This window comes from Paramormyrops kingsleyae, chromosome 1 (genome assembly GCF_048594095.1).
Source record: "Paramormyrops kingsleyae isolate MSU_618 chromosome 1, PKINGS_0.4, whole genome shotgun sequence".
NCBI classification, from domain to species: Eukaryota; Metazoa; Chordata; class Actinopteri; order Osteoglossiformes; family Mormyridae; genus Paramormyrops; species Paramormyrops kingsleyae.
In genome coordinates this window covers 63053261-63081250 of record NC_132797.1, presented here as the reverse complement: position 1 = coordinate 63081250, position 27990 = coordinate 63053261, and the positions used below count along the sequence as shown (strand labels likewise).

Below are 27990 nucleotides of genomic sequence, written 5' to 3'. Positions count from 1 at the left end.
AGTTACAATATTTACGAAATAGGAACATATTCCACAAACGAGAACTTCATTTTTGTTAAGCTAATGTGTATTTAAAAAAACGGGTGGATTGTATAAGAAATGAAACACAGAGATATAAAATAAAGGATGAGTTAAAATGTCTAGACCTCATTTCAAATGTGCCCATTAATATTTAATTACTCTGAGCGAGAATAAGACGAATCATATTTGTGACTGAGAATTAGCATTTCGCTGTTTAATTTATCATTTATTCATAGGGACTCTCAGAGAACGGTATGAAACTTTGAACGTTTCTAGATGGCAAAGTTAATTAAACCTAATTAGCTTGAGACTCTTTTTGGCTGGAAAGCCACACCAAAATATACCTTCTCTGATCTTATGAACGCCAGTGAAAGATGGGGGAGGACAGCATCACGCTGAAACCGGCGACTCGCATGCAGCTCCTGGTTAAATAAGAGGCGAGAGGGTGAGGCAGCACAGTGTTGGGTTAGACCTGCCAGTGGGACTGTACTGGGCTACTGTAGCCGTCAGCTGCTCCCGGCCCGTTTAGGGCGGAAAGGAGGATTAAACGTAGATCTCTGAGACTGTAGGCTTCCATTCTGGAGATGGTTGGCTGGTTCTAGGATGTGTTCCTCCCTCTCCTTGGGGTCCGTAACTCAGCTGCGCCCCTCTCCGGCCATGCTCTTCATTTTCCGTTTCATTTCTGAGCTCCCAGGGAAGGAATCGGCCTTGGGCTTAATATCTCCTGAGCTCAATTAGAGTGACAGTTCAGGTGCCCCCCCCCCTCCCCCGCGCAGACTGAGACCAGCCCCCAGTCTCTGGGACACCATGGAAGCACCTCGTCAGCGGTACGGCGTTAGGTGTGTGGCCTGCCATGGACCATTGTTACCCATGATGCTCCTGAAAGTGACAAAAGGCAGCCTTAGGATGATGCTTCAGAAGCTGAACTCCTCAAGAGCCTGAACCCTCCCAATCATGTATGGGGGCGGGGGCTCCATCACTTTATAACAGAAATACCACGGCCTGCACGTCTGCAGAGGGTGGTGAAATACAGCCAGGCTGCAATCTATAACACAGCTAAAATAATTATCCCACTCCCCTTTCAAAATGTTTGAACATTTTGAGGACAAACCACTAAAATCTTAAGCTTCTTACAGATAGAAACCTACCTGATCTGAGCTAAAACAAATGTGATCCAGAATAGCAGTACAGGCAGCTCTCAGGTTATGTAAAACTGGCTTACGTAAATCCAGACTTCCGCAAAAAATATCTGTGACACATTTTGTGTAAGTGGAGATCTGCCTGTATTTAATCCAAAAGTCTCCGGAACCTTTCCCCTTAGCACCCCCCACCCTTACAGGCCACAATAAAATCGAGGTACAAACCTCTTTCTCGCAGCTGTGTGACGGGTCCTCCTCAGCCCTCCTCCTGCCTTCTCTGTCCAGCACCCTGGAGCATCCTGGTCACCACGAATTTCCGTCACGGCCCACTGGACCTGCACCAACCTGGCTCTGATCCTGAGCACGGCACTGAACCTGAACACTCTGCCGCCAAGTTGCCACATGTGGGCCCCTCTAGCTGCCCCTCTTCCAGCCCTCCCACCTTCTCTCTCCCCACACCTGTCTGAAAGCTCATCCTAGGTCTCCTAGCAGGGCGAGCTCCAACTCGCCACACTGTATGACCTGTGGTTTCCTGGGGGGGGGGGGGGGTTATTTCTGGCACCCCATACAAAAACTTACTTTGGGCCCCCGCTCTCTGGTAATGGCCAACACATACGGTCCATGCAAGTGATGGGGGGAGGGTTTTTCGTCAGACTTTATAGGTTGACGCCAATTAAATGTTTCACAGAGACCAGGCCCCCTGTTGGTCACAAACAGTCACTGCACTAAATAATAAATTAACATGTTTCCTTATTTAGAAGATGCTGAAAGCTCACTAGAAATTTATTTAGTTGTTGAAAATTCTGAAGGGGCTGGGCGGGTAACATTTTGAGGTCGGCCCCTGAAAGACCAAACCAGCCCCTCCAAGCAAAATGCAGACTCTCCAAATTCAAATCGCAGTCTTCAGGCTGATCCTCTTTCTACCTTCTTTTCTTATATCCTGTTGTCTATCCCTCCTTCTATCTCTCCTGCTGCATGCCCTCCCTTCTGTCTTCCTCACATACAGTTCCACCTGGGTATTCCTGAATGCCGTAGCCTTTCGCCAGCCCCTTTTCCAGCTTAGGCCGCACGCTCCGTTGCTTTCCGTGAGATTCCAAGTCTCTTCCTAGGATTCCGAGCTGTACGTCTTGTGCTGTGGACTCATTACCCTGAGCATCCGAAGTTGTCAGGTTCACGTGACGATCTGCAAATCACATCACTGCTGCTGTTACAAGGAAACCAACCTTTAGCAAAATAAATTAATACCAGTAATTAATTATAACTGAGGAATTACAGCTGAAAAACTACATTTTCTCCCCAAAATGTACAGGGTCCTTCATCTCGGTATATTTGCTTCCCCGTACCATACAGTACCATTCCGTGGTGAAAAGGTGTGCAGTGTTTTCTGGGGTTAACCTTCTGCTTTAACAAAAGATGCTCATCATAAAGCCTTAATCTCCGAGGAAATCTGTAATTCTAGTGTAAATCTCTCCTTTAGCCCAAACGATTAAGGGCTGTATATTAGAACTGCATATATAGAAGTGAATTAACGCCAAACCCAGTTTAAGCGGCTTTATGGGGTTGGGGGCGGAGGGGGGGGGGGGGCAGTCTGCGGGGCTCCTCTGGGAATGGGGGGTAGCACATGGCTTAAAGACGAATGCCTGGAAATAGCCTGCTAGTATCAGCATCAACATGATGGACACTTTTTCTAAAATATCCACATAACCCTGCTGCCGATATTTGTCCCCCTCCCCCCCCTCCCGGTATGTACCTTCGTCCCTTCCAGCCCTTTGAAGCAGTCAAAGCCATTACCCAGCATTCATTTGGCGCCATTTGGGCACCAATTAATCCACCGGTTCACCCCCCCATTTCTCCCGACCCCTCCCGGCAGGGCTGCAGTTCCCTCTGCATGCCCCCTCCCCCACCACGTGGGCCCCGTTACGGCTGATCAGGTGGTAACACGGAGGAGCAGATGAGGTCTCGCAGACAGATGGTGGGGGGACCTGGGGTATGTGCCCCCCCCGGGTATCCCACAGGCGGGGGACAGCTGACAGGTATCACTGCGGGACGTGACCCAAAATGCAGCTCCGTTGTTGGGTGACAAATCTGTCACCAGACTCTCTCAGACGCATCTGTAGGTTAATTTATTAGAAAGAGATGCAGGAAACAGCCCCTGTCTCTGCATTACACTGAGAAAGCGAGTGACAGTCATGCAAACGCTCTCACCCTCTGCAAAATCCTATCCCTAACCCCCCCCCCCCCCCTCAAAATTCAATTAACAGTCCATTAATTGATTAATTGATTACTCCTCCGATACCATGCTGCATTCCAGGGCCAGTTAACCAGGACACTGTGTCACGCTGACACCTCGTTATGAGTCAACGTACTCGCAGGTAACACGTCAAGCTTGTAGTACAAGCAGTGCATGAGGCCGGTACTATTACAGAATGTTAAAAGTAAAATAAATAATAAGATAATAACGCACAAATCATACATTTCATTAGCAAACCAAAAAAAAAATTGGCTTTCTGGTAAACTGGTCCCAGTCGCTGGGAGAGCTGGAAGAGCTGGGAGAGCATGCCTCCCAATTTAATGCGCTCCGCTGTGCCAAGCGTGACCTTTAATTAATGTACACTGCACCCACCCCACTGCCAGGCGCAGGGAACAGATTCACAATTACCTAATTTAACCTACAGTTTGCACGTGACCTTTTTACAAGCTCTCGCTGTGACCCCACAAGCCCTGACATGGGGGACATCTGGTCTGGAACGGGGGTGGCACTGTTCAGTCCACTTTTCCTGGAGGCTTTTGGATCACTTGAGCTCCTAATATTCACCAGGGGATCCTAATTTTCACAGATGGGTTGTGTAAAAAAAAAACAAAAAAAAGAAAAAACGGCAAAAATAAAAAACGCTGAATTAAGGTGCCGTGATGATCCTGTAAAACGCTTTGCTGGCGTCCACATGGGGTCAGACAGGGCGCCCCATCTCATCTCAGAGCTCATTTAAAGAAGTAAATGGACAGGAATTCAGACCTCTCTCACCGTGGTACACACCACGATTAACCACACACATACAAAAGAACCTGCACCCCCCCCTGCCATGCCACTCGGCTCAATCCCAGAAGCACACGGGGGGCGGACATGAGTCACCAAACCTAGCGGTCCCACCTACCAAAACGGAAGCTCCACTGATCAAAGAGAGCAGGAAGAAAGTACCGGAACCAGCTAAGCTAACGGGTTGACCCGGAGTGCGGGGGGCCCAGAACCTCAGTACATTAGGATACGAGTAAGACGAATATGTCCACAAGTGATAAAATAAACGCTAAAACCGAGAGTGCATCCTTCTAGTGGCAGAGCAAAGCAAAGGTAATTTCCTGGAGTGAAGCACAAACAAACATTAGCGTGTGACGGCTCAGCGCGTATGCCGTTAAGCGACGGCTCCTTTGGGGGCCACTGGGGGCCATTAGCTTGTTTCAGCTGCTTTCGGGGCACGTTGTGGGACAGACATCAGCGGAAGCGAAGTTAAAGAGGCCATTTTAGCTGGGCGGCACGTCTGCACGAAACAGCACATTAACATCTGCGTGTCGTTTAGGCACCGATATCACTGGCGTGCCCGATGAGCTCCACGGCACCTCAAGCAGGTCTGTTTCATTTCGTTTTTTTTTTTTTTTTTAATTCTGCAGAGGGAGAACAGCAGCAGGCTGGGTACCTATGAAAGCGTTATGGAGAGTGAGCCTGACCAAAAACGTACTCATACAAAGACTACAAAATGATCGTCTTGAGAACTGGCGGTGAACAGGCCAGGTCGGCACCCGGAACGTTCCGGCATCTCGACACGGGTTGCAAACACACACACACACACACACACACACACACGCTCAAATCCACGCTGTTGCTCGCTCCGGCATCACCACCGCATTTCAAACTATCGATCTTTTTAAAAAAACATTTTCCAAGGTATCTTAATTACTCTCAAGAAGCGTTCCTTTGGCCGTCGGACAACACAAATAAGTCGATTTGCATTTCTGTGTTGTGCGCGTGTTGGCAAGCGGCATACGAGTCCAGATTGTAACCCCTATTTCTGCCTCCAAAACCTGCCTTGGAGGAGTGTCCACAGAGGGATTAGGGATTTAGTGGGGAAGGTAAGTGTGACTGCGAGCTTTGGCTGGCCATCTGCTCCCCGGCAGAGTCCCGGCCAACCTGTGCAGCCTGTAGCAAAGACCTGGGCGCTGTGCTAATTCTGGGCCCGGCCAACGCCGCGCCGCCAGCCAATCACCATCAGTCTGCTGATTAGTTGGAAGAAACAGTCCATATGTAGCAAAGTTTTTTTTTTTCTTATACCCGGTTTTCCCCCCATTTATTTCCCTTAATAAATAAAAGACAAAGAATATGTGCACATAACCTACAGCGGATGGAAAATGCGCTCCAGATTTTGAGCATTTCACACGTCGTCTTAAGAAAAAAAGACACACACTTTTATTTCACTCTGTTGGCAAATGCCGCTGAGATGGAAATGTTTAAGTAAGTTAGGGTGGAGGTAGCCTCCTCGATCCACGCAGATGTTATGTTTACCTAAGGGCAGCGCCGGGTCTTGACGTCTCGGAAATGGCCACTGGTGATACGTCAAAACGTGTATCATGTGACCACATCGCATATTTGCGGTGACGGGATGTCAAGGATACGAGGAATGACCCATGAATAAAGGCCCAAGACCCCGTGGTTTGATGTATTGCTATTACAGGGGACCGTGTGTAAGAGTGTGTGCGGGTGTGTGCGTGTTAGTGTCTGATTTAGAAGGAAAATGAGAGACAGCGTGGGAGTGTGTGGTGTTAAGGTTTATAGTCCTTGGCCGTACCATGTCAGACTGCCGCTGCGTAAACACAGCACGCTGGCTTCGGCGCTGACAGAAGAGCGAAACTATTCATTGATAAAAATTACATTTACAGGAACAGTGTTCATGCAATTTTTAAATGATCATAGTAGTCATATAACAAACACACACACCAAAAAATGACATCTGTCGAACTATGTAATAACATTGCCACCTGCATTATATATTTCAGCGTTATTCGATTACAGTGTCCTAAATGAAGATAGAATATATGTATAAATTACAAATCTTATATCTATTAAAAAAAGATGAGCATGCTCAGAGCATGTTTATATCTAATGGGAATCACAATGGCAAGCAGCATGCTTTTTATGGCTCGTGGAAATAAAGCGTTAAATATTTAATGTGCCCTCTTTTGCGGTCACTATTTTCAGTGTTTGCACTCTTTCCTCTTTCAGAAATGTCATTAATTGTAACCATTTTACCTGTTTAACCCTTCCTGTTTGTTTGTTTTTCCTCACAAAAAAAGCAAAGTAACATAACCTTCCAATTAATAATTTACTAATGTTAATCTAGAAAACTCCTCTTTCTGAAACTCCCAGCTAAAAGTGCTACTAGGCCGCAGTTTGCAGATTTGAGGCCTCCCTTTCTGTAACTATTGACAAGCTGTAGTGTTTTTAATTTAAATTTTTATCTTTAAAGCATTTCTCGGTTTGGCAGACAGTATCCACAGCAAAGCTGTGTTATTAATAAAATATGACACAAAAGGAATCTGGGGACGGCAGACATATTTTTGGCAATGACACCACCATGTCCAAGGCAAAGTCCCGTCTTTTCAAAACCCACCCCCCCACCATACATTTTCCTTATGCCTCCCAAGCTTCAGCTTTAAGGTAGCAAGTGATTAAAAACCCACAAAAAGGATCCTTCACCAGCCCAGGGGCCGTCAATCAGCAGAACACAGCGCAGGAACCACACTTTGTGTTCAGGCAACATCGGCTCTACTTTTTGTCCATGTAACACACATCTCACATGTTTTTAATTCTTAATTTTTATTATCAGAATGGAAATTTTCTCCCCTCCATTTCAAATAAGTTGGCGATAAGGTTTAAAAATTGCAATGAAGAGGATTTTAAAAACCTTGATTCCTTCCTATTTTTATACAGGTCCAGTGGCTTCTTAGATATTTTTTAAACCTCAGAAATAAGGAAATTACATATCAATATAAAAAAGGGAACAAGCAAAGTAAATCGTGCATTTTTGTTTATAATTGGAGATGTTAATTGTTTTGAATGGAACGCATTTTTTTTTTGTTTACTGGTGGTGCTGTAATGGGGGATCAGAGAAGCCAAAAGGGTATCTTCTAAAAATGGTTCATTAAATCCAACATTATTCATAGCCAGCTGTTTGACCATGTGCATGAACAAGCCAATCAAAAATTACTGTTTCATACCTGCTTTCCCCCTTTTTTTCATTAAATCACTAAATAAAAATCCAACTAAGTAATACCCTCCCCCACGCCCCAAAAAATGCCACTATGGAATATGCATGCCTTTTGCATGCTTCCCAATTGCCACCAATTTGGGTAAAGAAACATAAAGGTCAAGCGCGTTAGTGAGCCCGCGCCTCAGCACTCATGCCGAATGCATCCGAGCGACATAATTAGCTGCTGGAATCTCGCAGTCGCTGGCGCGCGGTCGGGAAACCGGACAGAAAGCGTCTTCGGCGGGGTACCTTTAACCCCGCGGCCATCCCTGCGCCTCCCCGTCTCCCTCACACTCCGCGCTGTTCCGGCCGTGGCGCCACCCGGAGTGCATCAGATGTGGCGGACTGACGCATAAATTAGTCATCAGCATTAGCATTAGCGCGCGGCAACGGTGCCAGGGCCTCTCCGAGCCGCCATGAAAGGTCATATTTTGATGCCGGAATGGCACACGGGCACCTTGGCTCCCCGGAGCAGCTCTCCCCAGGTGCACGCGAAAGGTTAAACATTACCTTCCCACCCGCCGCCGTCTCTGGCGAAGGAAATAATTAGAGGTTTTTAGGAGCAGCAGAATGCCTCCTGTCACATGACAGAATGGTACCTAATGGCCGTTTCGGGGGGAGAGTCAGGCAGCCTGACAGCCCTGACAGGACAAATAAGCATAATAGTGGCAGTGAAATGGGCGGCTCTTCCTTTCAGGGGGATAGAATGGCAGTTTGCGGAATAGTGCGAGGCCTCAACTTTGCATAAATCGGTTAACACACATATTAGGGCCAGTGAAAATGGAAGCTTTCCCGAAGACTGATCTCACCGCGGGGGTCTGCCTGCCTGGCCGCCTGTGGCTATTTCGGGGAGTGCCATTCGCTTCTCATTATCTTAACTTAAATTGGTATTATTATTACTAGTAGTAGTAATAGTATTATTATTACCATTATCATCCATATTAACAATAATAATTTCATTTATTCCGTGACTGTTAACCACTCATTTGTTGTGTGGTTAAATGCTTTAATATCTTTACTAAATATATATTACATTAAAACGGCAATGTGCCCCATTTTTATTAATTTTGTATTTTAACAGGCTGGGTCAAGTATGAACTGTTACGGAGAGGTGCATCTCCACCTGCTCGTCGTTATTTAAGGACACGCGTGTTTCTAAACAGACAAGCACACGTGTAGCGTGCAGCGGCTGCACGCCGTATCGCAGTGCCGAGGTGGAGGGTCCCTGCGTTCCCATGATTCCCGTAAATCGCCGCATATGTTCATGGTGAAATGTCACGCCACACCTTCTGCTTCCCTCGTGTTTTGTTACCCCTCGTTCTTTACCTCCGCATGCTGTCGTCTATCACGGCGGGAGAAGACAGCGGAGAAAAGAGGGTTCTGCGACGGGCCTCGTGGACTGGCGAGAAAGGCGTGTGGCGGGGGGGGTAACTGCAGGTGAAGCCCCTCCCACGAGCGCCCCACATGCTCTGCCTGCAGATGTCACCTGGCGGCGACAAGCTCGGGTGGAGAGCACGCCAGCGGAACAAAACGTCCTCGGCTCAGTGGCGCTATCCTGCCACTTCTCGAGACCCGAAGGATGTACTTAAGTCGGCTTGTGTGCGGATCCTGGCAGGGCCCGGGTGCCGCCGCTGCCATTTGTATTCGTGCCGCCACGGTGCTAATAGCAGGGTTATTAACATGACAAACTTAAACGCTGTATATAAATAATACTGTTTCAGGACACGTGGGATCAGCTGACACTATTTAGGCGCTGGGTTAACATCTGTTTATGAACACTCTGCCTAATGATATCATCCGATATCATTAAGTGTGGCACAGCAACGCGCGGCGCCAGGTGCAGCTGTGTCAGACCCCCCCACCCCATCACAGGCAAAAAGAAAGGAACGGTGCCCCCCCCCCCACCCCGCGGCAAACACGCGCACGCACACTCGCTCTCGCACACCCCATCCGCCAAACCTGTCATTAGGACAATTTTCTTCAACAAAAAAAACCTCAGCCCTGTGATTTCAATCTGTATATCACCTGTAATTGTAGTTTTTAAGCGGGCGGCTGATTCCATACATTTATCGGGACGAGTGGAGCCCGGGAGGAGGGCGGGGGGGATGCTGAAAGGCGCATTTGCCTCGCCAGCTGCAGGGGCTGTTTTTAGACGGGCGTTTGTCACGGGCAGCCCGGATCGGCGGGGCGGTGTGCGGGGGCCGCTGGGTCCTCGGCTCTGCTTCCCGTCGCCGCCTTCCATGTTTAGATGCTCACAATTATGGAAATTATTGATTATGGGCATCCTGAACAATGGCAGGCATCTCCCGGGGCCTGACCAGCGGGCCCCTCAGGGCCCCTTTCCGCTCACACATGGATCCCGTCTGCAAATTCGCACATGTGATCAGTATGCTGCATCATTACGCTGCCGTTCCGGGAACCGCTGTTATTCCCCCCCCCGAATGCGGCGTCATAAAAACACAAACTGGTGGCTAACATAACTAATAATCTACACCCACGTTCACTCAATTACACAGCTAGAGCCACACGGCTGTAGCACACCTGACAGGCAGCACAGAGACAATGCACGGTGATTGCTGTTTGTTCTGCTCTCTGAAGTATGAAAGCAACGTGCGAGGCCTCCAGCTTGAGCTGAGCGCAGGCAGCATGGATAACCCACGGCCTTATTTATCATGCAAAAAACAAAACAAAATGCAGCCACATCTTGACCCCTGGCATCGCGATGCTGCCAGTTTGCTCTCAGCGTTCTGTTGAAGGGGAATAAGCACTACCCCACCCCCCACCACCACACATCCAGAACCTTCACAATGCACCCCCCCAACCCCAGCCGGCCCGCCCCGGAGGAGAGTGTGTGGGACTAGACTGAGCCATGGTGCCTGCTGACCCCAGAGTCGGTTTGGGGAGGAACCGGGCTGCAGGCATGCTTGAATCCCACCCCCTCACCCCCCATTTTTTCCTTGACCCCTCACGACACAGCGCCCCCATGTGCACGCTATGGAGCGCAGTGGGCGAGAACCGCCCCAGGAACTGGCAAGCGCTGAAACAGTCGCCAAATTAGAAAATCGCTTCCCGTAAATATAACATTTACAGATGAAAAAAAAAATTAGACAAAAGATGAAAGGATTAAATTATGCGTCGATGGAAGAGGCAGGACAATGGACGTACAGAACACCGTAACGGGAACGAAGCGGCCGGTTCTATCCGTATGCTGGCATGCAGACGCTCAGCTTGGAAATGTGGTCTGTTTCAAAGAACTTCATCGTATTTCAAAGCGCCTTTTGGATCTTGGGCGGTTTCTGGCAGTGGCGGCGCTCCTGTTTACAGCTGCCGTGAATGCGGCTGACGTGGCGGCTCGGGCAGGCGGCCCGAAAGCCAGGCCCATTTTCACTTCACACGTCCCCTAATAGGCAGACCAAAGCGGTGCCGGCGTGTCCCTGAGCGCTCTCACCCCCAGGTCTGTGGGGGAGATAACAGAGGAATGGCAAAAGCCCCCGGCCCACCCCACACAGGAAGGGGGTGTGGGGGGGCAGAGGGACTGGGTGTCACGTCGGTAATTGATTAACGTCCAGCTAGGCGGATGCGTTAATTTGATTACTCACAGCTGAGTTCATTTTTGAGGAAACGTTGAGTAGTTATTGAAATTATTTTGGAAGAAATCACAGCAGAAGAGCAAAATCCCCAACTATGAAGCTGCATTAGCCTATATTATAATTATTCACCTCTCTGATTTTACATTAGTCTTAAGTAGACTGGACATTTGAACTAAAATCCTAAATGAATTGGAAGAACCTTCTGATATAATCAAAGGAAATAATCCCAGATACAAGTGTGGAAATTAGCGATTGAGGGGCTGGAGCTGGCAGGATGGAGTGGCCTGCTTAGAGCTACTGACTAAGGTGATGGAGACGACCTGGCAGAGGAGGATCGGCACAGAACCAGCCGAGGAGGATGGAAGCCCGTTTGTTCATAGACGATTCGGAGTATTATCAAGTGGCCATTTTGGCAAGACTCTGATCTCCTCTGAGAGGGCCGCTCAGCCACCTGAGGACGAGTATTCATGTCTCTATCTGTGCCTCTGAATCACACTTTTAGGGCTTATTAAGACATGGAGCACAGCCTGAAACTGGGGGAGGGTAACCTCTCCATGGAAACACATTCATTACTTAATTACCTGTGGCATTGTGTCCGTTCCTCTAAAGTGTCCATTTTCTGTTTGTGCTTTTGTCCATTTTTGGAGATCAACGCGGCTGTGTCCGTTACATGGTCTGTTCAAAGCTGCGCAGTAGGTGGCGCCCAAACCCCGATCGATAATCAGCGTCGAGGTCCGATCAACAGAACGGGGAGCCCTCCAACATCACACACATCTCTCGAGAGAAGAGGACACATCACAAGCCTTTGCAGCTCCCTACATTTAATTCGCTTTGTTCCCCACACATTCTGCAAGCATGGAAATACGAAAAATACAGCTGTTCCTTTTAAATTTAATACACTGATACATTATTGCAGTGCTGGGGCAGCTCAGCTCAGAGATATTTCTCACATGATTACCATGTCCCAGGAATACTTAGAAGTCAAAATCCTCTCAACTTCAACCTAATAGGGGCAGCAGAAGCACAGACTTGGCATTACAATTAATAAATCATTAAAGTAACCTAATGAGAGAAGGCCAGTGGTACAAGATGCTGAGAAATTTTGAACAGTTTTCCTGTGTTTCTGATTCTCTTACAAGTCATCTGTATCTTAAGTGGACTTTGCTGACCAGATCAGAGGCAGCCTTCCAGCTGAGACGAGGATTTTCTCAAACTGATCAGCCCTGATACAGGCAATAATGATCAGGTAATGATGCCCGTCAAACCAAAAACAATACCTCAGCTGCTATAGCTCATTCATGGTGTCTGCCGGCCAGCTCTCCAAAATGAGGTGTGGCTAAATGACATAAGGTTGTTAGTTTGAATCCCGTACTTAGGTCTGGGTCTAGGGGCCCCAGATCAATGTCTGATGCTTTGCTCTCACCTCTATGTGTCTTTAAAAAGGACAGTGAGATGAGTTATGTGACAACAATCATATTCCAATGTACCTATACTTGCAAAAATGAATAAAGCTGCATTTCATATATCTTTCATGCAATACAGATGGTACTAGGAAATGTTGGGTCAAAACACTATATTTAGGCATTAATAAGAGTTTTACTGGATAAAACACTTTTGAACGAGATGACCACACAACTCCTTCTTGGCAGTTTAGCGTGTGCTCCGTCCCTGCCTCTGTCCGTCCCTGCCTCTGTCCGTCCCTGTTTCTGTCCGTCCCTGCCTCTGTCCATCCCTGCCTCTGTCCGCCCCTGAAGTGAGCCCCGCCGTGATGGTGGTGACGCGCTCGCCAGCTCCCCCTAACTGCGAGAGGCTCCCGTCGCCCGTGTCCTAATTAGGCGCTGGGAAGGAGCGCGGATGCTGCCGACAGGTGCAGCTGGCAGTGGCGGCGGGGTCACGGAGAGGGAGTCCTCGCTCGCGGCATTAAAAATAAAGAGAGCGCAGGATAACGAGCGGCGAGACGTGTTAATTTCGTCTTCCATCTGTTATTACATAAGCGGTGCCAATGTCTCGGAGTTCAAGAGAGAGGCGGCGGAAAAGAGAAAAAAAAAAAACCAACAAATAAATTACACATCCTGTCAAACTGCTTCCGATCAAACTCAAAATAAAGGAATGATGACCAGCATTCAGCTGGGTAGTTTTAGGTGAAAACAAGATAAGATTAAGCATTACCAGTATAAATAAATCCCAGGACACCAAACAAATTAATCAAAAATAAATAAACAAACAAACAAGAAGGTGTATGGGACAGTGCATGAGGAAACGTGCTTCTGAAGCAGGTAGAACAATAGATCATCTTCTTAGCCTATTCCTGAAGATGATCCTCAGCTCTCTGATTAGACACGATCCTTGTCATTCACTGCTTCTGAGTCCAGACTAAATCCTTTGACAGACCTTAGGTTAGGTTTCTGTCGCTGTGATTAGAAGGTTGCCAGTTCGAATCATATGCTTTGCAGCTACATCTCCATTGGGCTCTAATGCAAGGCCCTTAACTCCCGCCCCCCCAAAAATGCTCCAGGGAGGCTGGATGGATGGCTGACCCTGTGCTCAGTCCCCAAGCATCACACTCACCACTATAGATGTGTCTTAGAAAGTAGAGCATGATGGGATATGCAAAAACTCATTCCACACTTTCCTCTCTTCAGCCTACCAGCCTTCTTCTCCTCAATGTCACCCCCTCTGCAAACGTGACATTGGCTCTGAGGGACTGGTGTTACCAACATCTGTGTGCAGGACACCCTCTGCTTTTATGGTGACAGTGCTCTGCAGCCGCCTTCTCACGCCACCATGAGAAAGACAACAACTATTTCTAAAAGAATGCTTTCCAAAATATTTCAAAGCTCCATTGTGAAGGTCCTACTGATGACGTGTTGATTGACGGGTGTATTAAACTGATGCTGAAGCCAAGGTTACCTCTGAAGGTCACACTCGCCCCCGACGTCCCTGACGTCCTATTGGCTCTCTTCCTCAGTGATGCCTCTCTAACCTGAACCAGACACAGGATGGAGAAGATGCACACAATGGCGTAATAAGTGACAGCTTTTCTTGCAGCAGGAAGCTGATTTCAGCCGGTTCCGGTTTTAGATTTCTTTCCACAAACTAAGGTCTGGGCTCCAGAGGGTGTCGAAAACTCCAAAGTGCAAATTCAAGCTAAATAGGAAACTATGAGGGTTTAAATTGGGCCTTTTGACCTGCTGTCTTGGCCAATCCTCTGCTGGGGCATAGAGGCTGCAGACAGGAAGGCCACATCGTTTTCTGAATGGGAAGCAGAGACGAGCCACTGCCCAAATTCCTCCGGTGCGTAGAACACGGAGCTAGCACATTGAGTGCCAAAACACACGCGGATCTGGCGCTGCTCACCCACAGCACCTGGCACCGTGAAATTCCTGCTCTATACCAGCAGCAGACAGGGCAAAAGGCTTGGGGGGAGCGGGGGGCCACTCAACAGTCAATATCCAGTGTCAGACAACCGCAAATCCCTGCAGCCTCTCCCTGCCTGCATCCGCTGCTAATTCGCTCGTTCAATTATCTTGCTTTCCCCGCATCGTGCACCTGCATTTTGCCCAGTGATCCTTGCAAAAAGGTCCACAATTAAAGACCCATGGAGGTGAAGGCCTATTTAAAACGCTAGGCGCTGAACCCAGCAGACAAATCAGATAAATACCTTTCAAAGAGCTAGGTAGTGCGTGGGGGTGAGAGCCCTGCGCCTCTGAGGGAGTAATTTCTGGTTTGTTTGTCTTCAGACGTGACCCCCTCTTGACAAGGTTCCAGGGCTTTTTTTCAGCAGTACCATTGGTTATCTTTTCCCGGTGTAATCGGGACCTATTACCGGCGTTTACAAGCGAGCAAGACGTCAGATAAGATGCCGCGGCCGATAGTGCAACCGCAGTGCAGACCGAACGCCTCTGATGTACGGGGGTTTCACACGTAAGTGGCTGAGATTTTCATGCAGACTGAGGGTCAAGCTGCCACATCCCCCCCCACCACCACCACCACCACACACCTTCATCTTCCACAGTGTCAGCAAGGCACTCTGAGAAACCACCAGAGCGAGGAGTTGGGGGGTGGGGGGGGAGGTTACCTCGGCTGACCTTCTGAACCGCCCTGTCACATACAGCACACATGGAAACAGGCTGATTGTACGCACAGCGCATAGCGGGTTTCCTGGTAGTCCGGCTGCCTATTGATTTCTGAAGCTCGCTGGCATTTACGCAAACTTTTCAGCCGAACCGCTCCAAAGGTGACCCCATACTTCATCACAGAAACACACCAATAAGTGTGTTATATGCGTCGCCGTTTATTACGGACATGATGCTTTGTGTTAATCCTTTCTGCATTCCTCCTGTACTTCCAGACATTAATATCATTCATTGGACTGGATTAACAAAATGCAATTATTAATCCATCAAAGCCAGCTACCTCTGTACCCACCTACCATTCAATCTTTAATGAGACATTGTAATATTCTTTATCCCATGAGGCTGGACCGGACCCCCCCCCCCCCCCCACCTCCTTTAAGGTCTCTAACAAGAGGGATTAATCTAACATCCAACTGGCCAGGCCGAGGCCTGAAGCCTCACATGTAGAGGGTGTTTCTGCAGCGTCTGAGGCTTCTAATTTACGGGGGAGGGCAGATTTGTGGAGTCCACAGATGGACGCATGACCATGCACTCGGAATCCCCCCAGATTCGAAGCATGTGCAACTTTGTGGGGGCATTTCAGTGACCACCCCAATGAAATTCACAAAATAGACACCTTGCTTATAAAACAGAACAACACCACCATACACTTCCCCAGAGACTCACAGAACAGCATAGCAGGCTAATAATACAGCGCACCTGAGTTGGGGGTGCGATGGGAGCTGTGCGAGGTGGGGGGGGACCCCGGCCCCCTCAGTGGGAGGCGTTTAGCTGTCCGCGCTGTTTCTGTGCTGTAAATCTCATGCCGAGGTTATTGCTGTTGACACCGCATACGCAGTAACTGTCAGCGTAAGACTGCTCTTGGTTAAGAAGAGTGATATTTACGGCCCTGCCTGCTCATTTTATACGTCGGGGGAGAAGGGAGAGGCCCGCGGGGCGGACATTTACACTCCATGCCGGTCAGCTGAATGTGTCGCTCCCATATCCGTACATATATTCAAAAAAAAAAAACAACAACAAGATGTGTAGTTAAATTATATAAGTTTCTATTAATGCAAAGAAGATGAAAACTGAACTAACATCCTTTAGAGTTAGACTTATGCACTCCTTCACTGCACTGTGGGTACAATCTATCCCTAAGCTATTACTACAGAATGTCTTTGACATTTTGCCCCGTTATTGTTTCTTGTCTGGTATCATGTCATGTTCCTGTCCAAGTTTCTTTTTTACTCTCTAAACATACAGCTGTATTGGGTGACAGTGGGGTAGAATGGGTTGTCACTGTTATATGTCGCAAGTCACAGGAGCATCTGCAAGTATCAGGATGAGGTGGGATTTCCCCAGATGGAACAGGCATGTCCATCTGACACAAACCCACAGGATTTGAAGGGATGATGGTAGAGATCCCGCTTCCTGTTTAGCATCCCGACTCTCACAAGTGACACAAAACACACCATGGTGTAGAAAAAACATGGTGTGGACAGATGGACAGAGGCATCCCACCACAACAGCTGATGTGTTCATTTAAATAATTCAGCACCTGAAAGATATAACTAAAACGTAGAGTAAGCCGTATTAATAACACGCCCACGGATACGAGATGCAAAGGCTCCTTTGTACAGAAACACATTTAGGAGATAACACATAATAAAAAAAGAAGACAACCAACTTTTTTTTTTTTACCATACCAGGCAAAAAAAATAGAGAAACCACCACGTTTTTGTGTAGAAACATTGTCCTGCTGTGATGTGTGTTGCCCCATGTGATACTGATGGCTGGAGCCACAGTTGTGATTGTGGTGTGCAGTATCCTCACTCCCATAAGAACTCACCAGCAAGGACTCACTCTCACATAAGGGAAAAGGACTCACATGCTCAGGGAACACGGTTTATTCCATCATGGGAGTCTGAACTACTCCATACTTCCCTGTCCCCCCACCCCCCCCCCCAAGCCAAATGGCTGTCAGGGAGAAAACAAACACGAACTCTCTCACAAACACGCACTGTCCACTTCTCGGAAAGCTCTGGAGCCAGGCATCCTCTCCTCTCAGTGCTAATCTTTTGGTAAAACCCTGCTGTCGGCCACGGCGTGCTCCTGGTCGGAGCCACAGGGGGCGCTGGTGAGGGTCTTAGCTATCAAAAGAGAATGGCGGCCTCTCTGTAGATGGTTAACAAATAAATAATTACGGTGGGCAGCCAAGGCCAAACGCAGCCCATGGTTCACGGCGCAAAGAATAAACGAGAACGAGAGAGAATGGCATGTTTATGTCCAGCAGAGGGAATCGCCCATTAAACCCACCCCTATACACTGTGAGATTATCAAAATAAACAATGATATATTTATTTTGTCCCCAATAGTCACAGGAAAACAGCAGATTAAACAAATTAAAGCTCAGCGTAGATGCTTGATTTGATGTGTTTCTGAGAGACAAACCTTTTTAGTCTTATACAAGCTAACTGCTTGACATTCCTTCTCCCAACGGTTCTAAAAAAATGCCTGGGGTCAGACTGTATGTACGCTCTATTATATCTCCCAACATAATGTAGTTTTACAGTTGACTCTGAGCAGGCATCTCCTATCTCAGTTCCCAAGGTTTCCTGAGAGAAATCACTGGGTAGGGGGCGGGGGTCATGCTCCCTGACAAACAGCGAAGGTCTGCAGGCCTGAAATAACACTGAAGGAAGAAGGGGGGGGGGGCAACAGAAAGGGGGAAGAGGTTTCCTGGGGCGTGACCCTTCAAAATGGCCCTTTGAAGATGACAAGATCATCTGGTGGTTATTGAGCAACAACGGAGAGAGAACTGGAAAAAGGAGGCAGTAGGAAAAATGTGTATGAGTTCAGCACACCTTCACCAGCCTGGGCGCACCGCCTGCTCAGTCAGCGCCAGTATCACAAGGTACTCAGAACTCCTCACATACTGCCATTAATCTCGTTATGAGTTTGGCCCCTCTGTGATAAACTACATCACATATTTCTGCTTGTAATCTGACAATGGCAAATGTGCAAGTAATAGTGATAGTAGCTGTAATTGTGTCTCGGGCTAATTACGTAAGTTAAATGATGAGCGAATCCCTCATTGACGTGAGGAGTCTTTAACCTCATCTCAATCTCACCATTAGGACGTTCAGTATCCTCCCCCTGATTTTGGATAATTCGGAGGCCGTCAGGCTTATTACAATAGAAATAGTGAGTGAGAAGCCGTCAGGACTACAAACGTCCCGAAAATGGCAGGAAACCACACGCTCGGAGATTTAGGTCAGCGGAAAAGCCCGATTAAATTACACGTTTACTCGCCGAGGGCAGATCGCTGCCACTGCGCCCCCTGTCGGCTCTGGCGGGATTCACACGTCGTTCTGGGCGCCTTTATCTCAACAAGCACCCTCAGTTCCCACGATTTAAGGCCGCTAGGGGAAAGAAGTTTTCATTCTTATTGCCGCTATAGAAAACATTCACACAATATGCAGTGCAACTCCAGCCCATCGGAGTAGCCCTGATATCCTAAAACGAATTTGTCCCCTCCAGACCTCGCCCCCCGCTTCCAGTGCACAGATTGCCTCTTTCCTTCCTTGGGGATACACTTTTAGTGTAATTGTTTGACAGAGCTTTCCTGCGTTTATCTCATTCACAAGGTGCACGTTTCTGAAACGTTAGCATCAGCGCTGCGGAGGCGATGATCCCAAGAGGAAAAAAAAAACTTAAAAAAAAGGCTAAATATGTACGCTATTGTGTTGGCCGCCTACATCATCCATGATGAATTCGACCCCTTTTTCCAACTCATTCGCTAAAATAAACAGGTGAACGGTGCAAGTAAAAGTGCTGTACAAACGCCACAGTTCCGATTACACTCAACTACTTCAGCAACTGCTGTTTATAAAGGCAACACAAGGGGGCACTGCGACAGCTCGGTTCACGCACACAGCTGCTCTTAGCCAGAAGTGGAAGGTTTCGTGCAAAAGCTCAGACAATAGATGCGTAAATCAACCGTTAGCTAGCATATTTCTGCATTATCCCGTTATTGTTTATTACTAGGTGCTCTCTATTTATGGTGTCACCTTAATGGTTTATAAAACAAATAACAATAATGATACATACGAGTAACAGTTCATGAATTATGAATGAAATTGTCCAGTAAAGTGAAAGGTTTCCCCTTCCAATGAATCAATGACTCTAGAAATGTGTAGCATCGCACGGCTAACCTAAACCGGGCAACTCGAGTCGTGCGCACGCCTTGCGCCTGGCCGGCCGGACGTTCGTTTCTGTAGCGCGCTGCATCGCGATCGCCGGTCTCCCGACCACGACCTTCACCCTCCCCCACCCTGAAAACAGCGCTGGCGTCCACGGCGCCCCAAGCCAAGAGCGCTCAGTCAATCTCTGCGAGTGGAGACAACACCACTGGCCTGTCCTCCCTAAAACAAGGACCTCATTTTAATAATTACAACTGATATGACATCCATCACATCAGCTAGAATTACAGCTGAGCGAGACCGTGTCAATTGTGGCTTGAAATATAATTTTCCTGTGCGATTATTACTGCTAAATGCTTTTAAAAACAAGTTTGAAAATTATAATTTAAGGATTATTTTGGGAATATTTAGAAATGTCTACATTTACAGACATTTTTAAGCAAGGTCAACAGAGAGCAAAGAAAGCAGCATTTGTAACTGAGATTGCAAATTTATAAAATGCAAAATACTAAATACTTAATTGTGTAATGTTTAATCTTGAACACCAATTTTAGCATGTTTTTATATATCTATATCATCTACATGTTAACATAAACTAATTTTTGCACCTTCTTATTATGATTTTAGACTAAATGTAACTGTCTCAATTAAAAAAAAAAAATGGGATGCACTTCCCCAAAATGTGTACTGATACTGAGCTGTACTGAAACACTGAATACTGCAGTTTTCTTTTTTTCTTCCAGACATGTGTTCTTATTTTATCATATTTTTATTGAGATAGCAGGAGCTTCCATGGGGTCTTTTTTGACACAAAAGTGTCAAAAACTTCATCTGTATAACAGAGACCCCATACAGTTTGTGCAGTTCAAAAGGATTTTATAATCCATAAAATAACCAAGAAATCTGCACTCTCCAACACAAAATATATTCATGAGGAAAGTTACAGACACACTGATGAAACAGGAAAGTGGTAATGAGAACTATCAAAACTTAAATATATATATATATAAATCCAAATCAAACGGCATGAAACTAGATGCATTAGTTTCTAATGACCCCGTGAGACGCAGAAATATTAAAAAACAAAAAATTAGGGATATGAAATCTTCTTAGTTTGATCTCTCCTTCATCGGATGGGTCCTTTGTCCTCTGGGTAGCTGTCCAGCGCTTTCTGAGGTGCGCCTCCGAAACCCCAAATTGCCTCCTCGGTTTCTGCCGCAACACGGCTTTAGAAACTTCTGCTAATTTTAATCCTCGCACTGACTGACGGTGCCATCAGGAGCGCGGACGGTTTGCGGCACCGTTACAAGCCTGCCCCTGTCCGTGGCGTGTTGGATTACGCAAGATTATGTTGTAATCCCTTTAATCCTCATTGCATTAAGATTTCAGTCAAAATACTGTACGGTAAATTATCACTCAGCTCCGAAGTCTTAAGCATGTTATGAGATCGGGGCGCTTCGCTTGTTATTATTTATCCTTTAGAAAAGCCGGCATTGTCAACGTACTGACCGGAGCGTCAAGCACTTTCCCCGAAAGATTACTCAGTTTTTCAAACTCAGTATGATCACAAGTCACAGAAAAAGGTATCCTAGCCTCTTCAATGCCCTTGTCTCTGCTCCCGAGTATTAAACCGACAAATTACACTTACAGAGGTACCAAGACGATCACCTGGTGTGGCTAGAAACATTTTTCATTTTATTTGGCACACATTTTTGTGCAAATGTAAACAGTATTAGAGCAGGAACTATACAATAACTTCCAAACAAAGCAAGAACCTAATAAGACAACTATTCAAATAAATCCCCTGTAATCCTAAGATCATTCAGGGAGCATGTAGTGGTGTCGGCCTAGCAGGGCTGTTCCTGGAACAGACAGGCCTTGAGGCATTTGAAGGTGGAGATGGAGCCTGATGATCGGATGTGGTTGAGCAGCTCATTCCACTAAAAACTCACAGTAATACAGAACCGCACTCTATTACTTCAGCTATCAGGAGAACCATGGCGAACGTGCCTTTGATATGCTCTTCATCCACAGAAAGCTTCTAGGACCTACCTTGGCCTTTGGTTCAGTCCCATCAGAGCCCAGACTTATTCAATTGGCTCTGCTAGGGACAAGCTGAACATTGCTGCTAAACTGAACATTGCTGTTGGCAGCAGGACGGGGGACACTGTCGGCCCAGCTGCCACAGTGCCCTCGGCTGGTCAATAGTTATACTTTATACATGAGTACGCAACATGGCCAGTGATCCGTGCCAAGACACACGCACCCCCCACCCCCCAGGCCCAAGGGCACGTAAAAGGGCCAAAGTGACATCATCCCACAGGCGTCTCACCGAAGGAATAAGCGGTTTGGACCCTGATCTGATTATGCGTCTTCAGCGGCTTTAAGGCAATTTTCGAGTCTCCTTCGACAAATGGAAAACAGTGACTTTTCTCGCCCATGAGGATATTCCTCGGAGAGACAAATGGCAGCCTGATAGCAGGAGCCACGCTACGCAGTTTGACGGCCCTTCATCATGCATCACGTCTCTCCAGCGCCACGGACAGGGAACCCGCGTCACATGTATCAGACTAAAACAGGATGAACGAAAAGACCACAGAACCCAGAATGTGCTGTGTCAGTGAGCTGGACTGACTGGGGCCAGGACAGGATAGCGGCATCGCCTCGAACAATGTCACGCGTTAACGCCGCTCCAGTCCCTCGCCTCCCCTTTCAGAGCAGATCTGCTTCTCAGGAAGCTTCAGCCTCCACAGCTTCAGCTATTCAGAGGACTAGCTAACCCTGAAACTGACGCAGAGTAACACGGCTGTCCCCCGACTGTCTGACTGAGGACATCTCGTCACAGGCTAAAGTGGGTTGCGTCGTGCTTCTGGGTCATTAGTGCCCTATTGTGACCCTGCAGCTCCCAATCCAACCCTGACAATCCCCCACCTCGAACGGTGGATAGATGGCTCACCTTGGCCAGGTCAGCCTCAACCACTGCTACTCGGTCAACGCTAAGGCCATGGTGCCTCCCGGAGGCGTGAAATGGGCTTTTGTGAGTCTGGGTGGGTCAGGATTCAATCGATTACATTTATCCACAGCAGTGTGCAGGTATACCTACGTGTACTTCTGGATGTGCTAGTGGAGTAATTCAGGGAATAAGTGAAGGAGAGCCACCTAGAACAATTCTGAGCGTGTCACTATGGGACGGCACCACTGTGCAAACATCGCAGTCCACACACACCGTAATGAAGAACCGTGGAGTCCGCAAACATATACGACCTGATCCAGCTAGACTTGGGCTGGGGAGGTGGGGGGTTAAAACTATGATCCCCTGTTAGTAACTGTGGCTAGAAGGAGCTCCCAAAGGTCAGAGGCCCCACGTACGGCTCAGGCTCCCGGATGGCTTTTCACCGCTACTCAGCTCCTCACGCTGAACCTGGGCATTGCTACAAATGAAGAGGAAGAGAGGCAGCCTCAGGCTGGACCGGCGCCATCTGCAGTACTTCATATACTGCGCAGAAATGTGGGGTTTGCTGAAGGTTTGGAGGGATTCCAGAATTAAAAACACACTCAGCCTGATAAATCGCACACACACACACACACACAGACATACACACACACAGGAGCACAAGCCCACCGGTAACAACATGGAAAAAAAACAATAAAATACAATGATGAAATAACCTTTAAGCGTGAGGTGAAATATCATGCTACCAGAGACACATTCTTCCATGTTGGAATTCTCAGACCATCCATCACGAACCGTGGGGACGCCGACCTGCCCTGGCTCACACCCGGGGTCACAAGGAGCGGACGGGGAAAATAAATGCTCATAACCGAATTATACCAGGAGAAAATAAACTATTTACGAGAGCGTAATGTAAACAGGGAGAGTAGACAGTAAACTGTAGTGTGATAAATTTTCCATTTTAGTGAATAAACAGGAAAATACAAAGAAGCTTCGCATCTTTGTGTTCGCAAAAACAAAACCTTTTAGCTAAATAAAAACGAGTTTCCATTATTGTCAAATTTATGTTGAATCTGTAATACAGAAATTGACCTTGCGCACACTAATCCTGTTCATTTGTCTGATATTTACACAAATGGCAGCTCAGTTTTAGAAAACAAATGAATGAAAACAAACTGCAGTTAATAGTGAGCCTCAACCACATTAAACAGAAAGGATGGATGGATGGATGGATCTGAGGACATCTACACAAACCACATACAACTCTGAGGTGCCACAAGCGGACAGGACGACGACAGAGTAACACTAATAAAATACGTTCTTTTTCCAAAGGCTTTCCTTTAAGCCTGTGTCACACAAGAACCTTTGTGGCGTGTGATCACATGTGCAGGGTTTCCCCAGCGGCTTTGCAACGTATTACCAAGCCGCTGATCGATACCAACAGCTCAGGCTGAAAGGAGAAGGCAGCCTCATCCCACAAAGCGAGCGTCAGAGCGGGCCGCAAAGCAGACCAAGTACAATGCTCGATAAATACACGACAAGCCCATTTGGTGATTTACACAAATGCTTGGAAACACCAACGTTGCTACAAGGCAGTCAGAAATATTTTATGCTTAAATAAACGTGTGTGTGTGGGGGGGGGGGGTACAGGGTTGTAAAATATACTTTTGCAATATAAACAGGTCGGTCATATAAACCGTGCATTCATACGGCGCACGAAAACTCAGCTGTCTCATCTCACAGCCGAGCTTCGCAGTGTCCCAAACAGTACTCGCGTAAATACAATTTATATTGGCCCAGAAGTAAACACTGTCTGCCGTGTCACAAAGGTAACAATCGAGATTACGTACGCAAAAGATGCCTTACATTTGACTCAGCTGATACAACCCCATAATAAGAAGCACCTAATCAAAATATTTAGGTGATTTTCTCTGTGTAAACGTAGAAAAGAGGCCCAGAGTTTAGAGAGTGTTTGGCACACGCCGTGGGACGCCTGTGAGTTCACGTTAAAGATTAACAACAATGGATGGTCCACGTGAGCAACGACGCTGGCCACCAAAAGCAACAATCAAATTAAGCGCTGCGGTTGACATCCAAACAGCACCGAAGGCAATATGGAAACACCTTACAATGGAACCACAGAGCGTACAAATGCATTTGGTTTTATTTATATACTGCAATTGAATTACTTAATGTATTAATGAAAATAACTAGCTAATTGATGGCATTTTCTTGAGAATGTTGAAGGAGGGAAAAAAAAGATGTGTGGCTCAGTGGGTTAGGATGCTGTGTTTCTGATTATGAGAGTTAATGTTTCAAATCGCAAAGCTTGATTGATTTCATCAAGGGGCCTTCGGAAAGGCCCCTAACCTCCTCCTGCTACAGGGATGGACAGGCTGACTGATAAATATCTAAAATCTGAGGAATACAGATTAGTTAAATATGAGGTCAATGGGATACTTCACTTAGTTAGACTAAGTATTACCCCTGAACATCTATTGTATCACACAATCAGCATAACAATGGCATACCATACAGACTTTTTCCACCACACTCAACAGCATCTTAGCCAAGCTCTAAACAAGCAGAACCATATCAGTATCAACCCTCTGAAGCATGCCACGCCCAGATCGATTAGACTTAACTGCTCTAGAAAACACAATGAGGTGCTTCGGTATCAGAGTACAACCCAAATACCCGTCACTTTCACTCTGCAATCTGCCAGATCACTCAATACAGTCTGACAGACTGCGCTGAGGTTACAGAGTTCCCTTTCAGACATAAAAAGATGGATAAAAGCTGTCTATAGATTACAAAGAACATATCAAACGTCTGATTTTTCTGTGGTTTCCTTCCTAGCTCACTTTGCGTGCATGTCTGATCCCAAATAAACAATTAGCACTGGCAGATCAGATGCCATGAGATGTGAAAGAAACAGCTCTGCACCCGACCCAACGTATCGCGTATGGAGAAGGTTCACACAAGCACATGTGACCTATGATGGTGCCCTTGGTGGCAGATAAACCCACTCAGGCGTAGATCTACTGCGGAGGTTCTCCTAAGCACCTGGCACACTTTACCTAACCACTATACCCAGCATATCTGTTTAAGGAGCCACACAGAGAGTAACGATGTATACCTGGGTAAAATATTAAGTCTCTGATGGTAAAAGCATCAGAAAATGTAAATATTGGTTTTATTAAACAAGTTGATATTTCAGTTGACTGTTTTAAATGGATGCCAGGGATTCTGTCAAGACTGTGTTCTGGACCTTTCCTTGGCGCGGAGGATGGGATAGGCGGCAGGAAGGTGGAGGGCTGGGCTCTTCACATAAATGTCACCATGCATAGGTCAAACGCTTCACACCATATCGCGAGCCTCAGGGGGAGAAAGACCTACATCAGACAATCTGCAGGGTGATTTTAACAGTAAGACCCATCCTGATTGGGATTCCTGATGGGAAAATTCCTTTGAAAAAAACAGGGAAAGAGTCTCTGAGACACAAGCAGCTGAATTTCCTAAGGAAACGTGGGTCACCCTCTAGAGGTGAATGAAATGGGTTTAGAACAATCCGGGGGCTACACCAGCCCTTAAATAACACATTTCCTTTCAGGAGAATAACGACAGGAACTAAAATTAAACTACACACCATATAAGTGCAGTATTTTATACAGATTATGTGTGTTTATATATTTATGGGAATGTAATACAGAAAGTAAGGGCCACAGCAGAATTTTACAGACGCAGACAGAATATAAAAGCAAATGCTTGCTTAAGGACTCAGGGGGACCCGAAGTGTAAATGTCACACATTGATTCTTGCGGTGTCGCTGACATTGACATTCTCTCATTTTACAGCCGAAGACAGAGCTGTCTGCACACGCAGCGGATCCGTTTACTCTAGTAGGGTGACGAGCATGTGCCGGGAACTCGGGCGTCGCCGACACCAGCCCGGCCTCCCTCGCTTTCCGGAAATCTCCGTCGAATGGTAACGGATCCGTCCGTCACTGCGTGCCTGTTGACCGTAAGCGTGCTGTGCACATTATTCATTGATATCCCCCCTGCCGTTTACTAGAACGGGCTCAGCAGAAAACCTTTTTTGGATACATATTTATCTGTCAGCTTTTTATAATTTCCGCGCCAAGTCAAATCTGGCATTGTTGTCATGTATACATTTCATTTGTGTGTTTGTAAATAGCCCCCATTGTGGGACGCGGAACCAAACACACAACAGCTCAGACGCACAAATACACATACATCAGTGATTTATTTCCCACTTCCTGACTGTTTGTTCCCAGTGAGAAATTAGTTAAACTCCAGTGCACTGGATGACCCCCCCCCCCCCCCCCCCCACCCCGCCTGCTCGTTCACTTCACTCCTCCTCTGTCAAACTAACCGTAAAACCACCATGCAAACAGTGCAAAAACACGCGCGCACACACACACAGTGACAGGTGATACATTTTTGTAGCAGGAAGCAGGAAAGGATTCCACAGGACACTCCAGGCTGCCTCATTTCTACAGTGCACCCCCCACACACCTTCCAGCCTACCCCCAAAAGCTCCCACACTGGGGGGTGGGGGGTCATAATGTCAGACGCCCTTGCAACTAGCTGGTCAACACTAGCTGGACCGTGCCAGTCCTCCGTAGCCTGCAGAAGCAAGCATTCACCCCCCCCCCCCCTGTTACTGCAAGGTGAGCCATACACCTCCCCCAGCAGGCAGGCGCAGTATGAGCAATACCCAGGGCTGTCACAACACATTCCATCCCCCCACCAGTCATGTCCCCCAGGGTCAGGAGGAGCAGCGTCAGCCTGGCCTCTACCCGCTGTCTGCATTCATCACACTGGGCCCTCCTGAGCAGCTCTTTCAGCCTGCCCGCATGCACCCCCCTCCCCCCACCCAGGCCCCCACCCATTACAGTACGCATGTAACAAATCGACCCATGCCACATATTGTACAGAGCACCTGACCGACCGAGGGCCTGCCCATCTCTGACGCGTACGCTGACCGCCCTGAGTCGCGGCCAAACGGTGAGTTGCACCGCATAACCGAACGAGTGGTGAGCATATGTCACCCCCCCCCCCCCAAAGAAACGGGTCACAAACCATCACAGGGCCACCGGGGGTGACGTTTCCAGGAGCAGCTCTCTGTCCATCCATCCGACTGTGAAAACGCGGCATGTCCGCACCGGTCCTCACCTTCTGTCCAGGAAACACGATTTTACACAATTTTTTATTACAGCTACCAGCAGACCTTTCTGTGAAAACAGCAACTGATAAACGATCGACACAGAGAGCCAGTTTGAATTCATATTACAACAAAGAAGAAGCTGAAGGAGGGTGGGTGGTGCAGTTATTACTCTGTCTTACTCTGTAGCACTTTGAGATTTGTTTTAATGAAAAGTGCATTAGAAATAAAATTTATTATTATTCATTGTGAAAATAAAGATATCAAAAATTAAACCACTTCTTGGGCGATGGTGGGATCCTCAGGTATTGGCAGGAAGCCTGCAGGTAAACTGGGTAATTTTAGGGGCCTACAAGTTCTCCAGCAGATCTCCACTTGCTGTAACAGCCCATAATATTCATGTCCATGTTCGATACAGATCTTTCAGTGAGCCCTATGAAAATGATTAGTTTCTAGCCCCGTTTATGGCCTTCCACACAGGAGC

The 27990-nt window shown here is 47.3% G+C and overlaps 1 long non-coding RNA gene across 1 annotated transcript; it reads right to left on the bottom strand.

Annotated features, from left to right (window-relative positions):
- LOC111849490 (uncharacterized) lies at positions 1–27523 on the bottom strand. The gene is made up of 3 exons (XR_002839542.2): positions 27425–27523; positions 1386–2343; positions 1–900 (listed from the first exon to the last, which is right to left on the bottom strand). It is a non-coding gene; the product is annotated as an uncharacterized lncRNA (long non-coding RNA).
- Positions 27524–27990: the final 467 nt, after the last annotated feature.